Genomic DNA, 4,649 nt, shown 5'->3' on the forward strand with positions numbered 1-4,649 from the left:
TCGATAAACTAATAATGCCATCAATTGCATTCCTTTATCTTCTTTTGTTTTTGAGTTTCAGGCCAAAATTTAAATTTTGGCGATTTCAACTTTAGTCATTATCTGCGTTTCTGTTTCTCCTAGGATGTTGAAATGAAGACATTATACAGACACTTTTTTGATAGCAATCCAGAGGCGTACAGGTTTATTTGCTGAGCTATAACAAAAAGTTGTGTTTTTTCTTATGAAAAGGGTAGTTTGAAATGACTTAGAAAGAATCGCCATTTTTTTACCGTTTCAGAAATATACTATACATCACCCTCAGTCTTTCTAAGTCATTTTAAACCACTGTTTTCATAAGAAAAAATACGTCTTTATGTTATAGCTCAGCTAATGTACCTGTTGGGAAAAATCATAGTACGCCACTAGATTGCTATAAAAAAAAAAGTGTCTCTATAATGTTTCATTTCAACATCCTAGCTTAAACAGAAACGGAGATAATGACCAAAGTTGAAATTTTAATTTTGACCTATAACTCGAAAACAAAAGAAGATAGAGTAATACAGTTGATAGCATTATCAGTTTGTCGAAAAAAGACGACAGTGATGTACCATACATTTTCCTCTTTCTCGTTGGGTTGGAAAAGTTTTAATTCAAGTATAACCAATTTTGCCCCTACCTGTACATAAAGTGAAATTACTGGCTGATATTTCGATTTCCGTTAGGTTTACAAAAAAAAGTTGAATGAAAGTAGTAGATTAGAAGTATACAGGGTGACCATTTCTTCAAAAAAACTTATGAACAAATTTTTTAAATGGTACATCCTGTATATTTATTCAGTTTCTCATAATCTACTAATTTACAAATACAACCGTTAAAAGTCTCTATTCTGAAGTAATGGAGAAATAATTACAATAAAGACTTTTCACTAATGACAATGAGAAATAATTCATGACATTTAAAAACAATTGTAGATATTTAAGTGTTACTAATGCTAGATGCTATACACTCCATTCTTTTTCATTTTAGCACTCGGTTGGCCATGGAAATTTGACACATACCACTCTGTATAGTAAAGTACGAAAATGTGAGCTTATGACGCTTGTCAAAACATTTTTGGGTTTTGAAATGAATAATTTTGGCTAAGTTGTACGTTCTACGTAAAAGTCTCAGTAATTACGTATTTTCTTAAAAAAATAAATCAATTAGAGAATTTGTGATTAACATACCTAACGTTTATACAAACTGGTTGAAGGAATTCCTTATCTAGTTAATTGCATGGAAAGTACAAGAGATCAGTCTTTAAATATATTTATTTTCGCAATGGGTGAAAATTAATTTAGTGACACATAATAATATGCAGTTGATTGAGGAGCGTTAATGTTGGTTTTGGTTATCTTCTTTGGCTAAAGAAGGTTGAAGATGTAACATCAGTTGTTGACGAACAGAAGTACCATTTTGGTAAATCCAAGTATCGTCAAGACAACAAATCTGATATTTTCATCCGAAGATTTATATGCCAAAAATTTTCGCCATAAAGTAATTTGGCTGCAACGACATGCTTTATTTCACATAAAATTTTGCTTTCGTTTACCCTTTTGTATGTATAACCCATTGATTTAAAATTTTGTGTCACGTTATATCACAAATTATTTTTTCCATAATCAAGTAGTATGTCAATAGGTTGTGAAGTCTTCATTTTTCAAATTATGATTTGGTCTTCCAATAGGAGGAAATTTGTTGTCATCCTCTTCATTCACAATATTCCTGATTGTGGAAACATTCAGCAGATGCTGACCATGGTTTCGGCCTCATTTGGCCTCATCAGAGCAACATAGCATTTTTCCACGGTGGAGAACGTTTGGAGTTCCATCAATTCCAAACGTTCTCCACCGTGGAGTTCCATCAATTCCAAACGTTCTCCACCGTGGAAAAATGCTATGTTGCTCTGATGAGGCCAAATGAGGCCGAAACCATGGTCAGCATCTGCTTTTCTTCGGTGGAGCGTACTCCATTTGGGGGCCTTGACGATGACAAATTGGCTAGCTCAATTCAGATCGTAACACTTGTCGATATTCATATCGTCGGGTGGTATGCATCTGAATTTATCCGCATTATTGTAAAAATTAATATCAATGAATATGTTAACGGCGTGCAGACAATTATTGAATTCTGAATTTCGGCTTATTCTGTTCAGTGGTCGGAGAATCCGCATCCGCTCCCTGCAGATGTCGCTAAATGTCGACGATGCCATGGGTAATGGGTAAAAAGGATCTTGACGATCACTGAAAGTGAATGTTGTTCCCTTACCACCTCCTAACAATCTCCAACCCTTGCGAACAATAAAACGTTCACAAGGAGACACGTACTAACATATGGATTCTGATTCAGTATAGGTCCGTCAACGCAGGGAAACCGTGACCTCTGGTGGCTTAGTTGGGTAGAGCACTTGACCGGTAATCAAGAGGGGCGCGGGTTCGAATCCTGCCCGGGGGTGTACTTTTTCAGAATTCAATAATTGTCTGCACGCCGTTAACATATTCATTGTATTTAATTTTCAGACATTAACTCCACTTCTCAATTTAAAATAAAAGTCTTTCAGATTCGGATGAACGAACATTCTTACATTGAATATGTTCGATATAGTCTGATATATTGAAGTTTTCAGTATATCAGTATATTACTATTCGGAGCGGCACTCTATTCTGAAAAGCACTTCCAGATAGTCTGTCTTTGCTTTTTTCAATTACTTTCGGCATTTTGTTAGTTTATATTAATCATAGACTCTGGTATTGATGAATATAAGCCGAGATATTGTTGATATTAGTTGTGGCAACGTAGTGTTGACATTAACGACATTTCATGAGTGCCAACCGGCTACCTTACTCCGTTCTAGTTACAAAAACTTGAGAAAATTATTATTTATTGTTATTATGGTCAACCGAGTGCTAAAATAAAATGATAAGTTGTTTTTAATAATAATTGAACAGAGACCAAAGTTAACTGAATTTATAAAGTTGCTGTTCTAATGACTACTTTGAAATTGGCCACCTGTACGAGTCCATATGTAAATTTGGTCATATACAAGATTTCTCACTTCTATCCAACCTTTCAGATCGTGTTCAACATCCTCTTATTGATCGATCCAGATCTCACAGATATAATTCCAGTGTAATCTCATGTAATCCGCAACTCGGATTTCTTGCCCGGATCTTTGATCGGACGAGATAGTTATGAATGTCGCTCATTGGCACCACATTATCTCCTCGATTAACGAGATTTGGAAAAAAGTTTCGATTTTTGTGCGAGAACTGGAACTCTCGAGTCGCAGCGAGGTTTTTTCTTATTTCATCGAGTACATTCAAGTCATTTATGGAAACTCGTGTTGATATTAAAATGATTTTTACATTTGAATGAATGGATTTCATACCATTTTTCATCAGTTTATTTGTGATGGAAGCCGTGGAAATCATTGAATAGCAGTTCTGAATCACTGGATACAGGATACAGGGTGTTTTTAAAGGTGAGTTTTAATTTTGGCATGAGATGGAACTCTTCAAAATAAAACATGCTACCAAAAATTGTCCGTTTTCCAAATGGCGGAGATATCATCTTCTCAAGTCCAAAGCAATGTCATTAAATTTTAATTGATTGTAGATGCAGCCATTGCATGCAATGGTTCAGTACCCTGGCCCACTCTGTACTCCTATTAGTCGAAGTTTGGGTCCTTTTTCAGTTTCTTGAATTTGTCGTCAGTACCTACCTGAAACAATTGAAAACTGAAAAAAAATTTTGGAAACAGTCGAATCAACATCGAGTACAAGCTTGCTATAGAGGACAGGAAGAGGGATTTTTGACACTGGTGTATCATCATTTTTTTGTGGGTAGACAAACCTCACCAAAATGAACAATTTCACAAAGAAACCATAAGATTGTCGTATAAGTATAATTTGATATATATAAGACAATCTTACAGTTTTTTATGAAATTGTTTATTTATGATCTTAGTACCTACACTGAGTGGACGAAATAGAGAAATCACAGTGAAAATCTTTGGTTATTTTTGACCTACCATAATCATTGGAATTTCACAAGGAATATTCTGAAAGGAAAACCATTTAAAATCAAAGAAAATATGAGTAACAAGTTGCTTATGAATTCATATGAGATTTTTTCGAATGATTTTTCTACAAACTAAACCTGTCAATACTCATTGTGAAATCCAATAAAATTTTTGGATTACATTTGGAAATTACAATTATTTTGTGAATTTGGAACATTACAGGACTAATTGTGGTATCACCTCACGTTCTCGCGAAAATACATAAACAACTAAATATAGAACTGAATTGTGAATTTCGAGAATTTGTTGAAATCATTCATTCATTGTAGAAATATTCGAAATGGTTTAAAGTTACTTTGTGAAATGAAAACTATGAAAATTTGTGGATAATTTCTTTAATTTTGTTAATGATCAAAGCAGTTCAACAGAACCGAATTGTGAATTTAAATTTTTTGTTTAAATTTCAGAATTCATTCACCTCTTTCAAATTACCTTGTGAAATAACCATGAAAATTTCTGGATAATTGTCTTCATTTTGTTAATGATCAAAATAGTTTTACAGAACTGAATTGTGAATTTCAAGAATTCAACTGAATTTGGCATAATC

This window comes from Coccinella septempunctata, chromosome 1 (assembly GCF_907165205.1).
Source record: "Coccinella septempunctata chromosome 1, icCocSept1.1, whole genome shotgun sequence".
Taxonomy (NCBI): Eukaryota; Metazoa; Arthropoda; class Insecta; order Coleoptera; family Coccinellidae; genus Coccinella; species Coccinella septempunctata.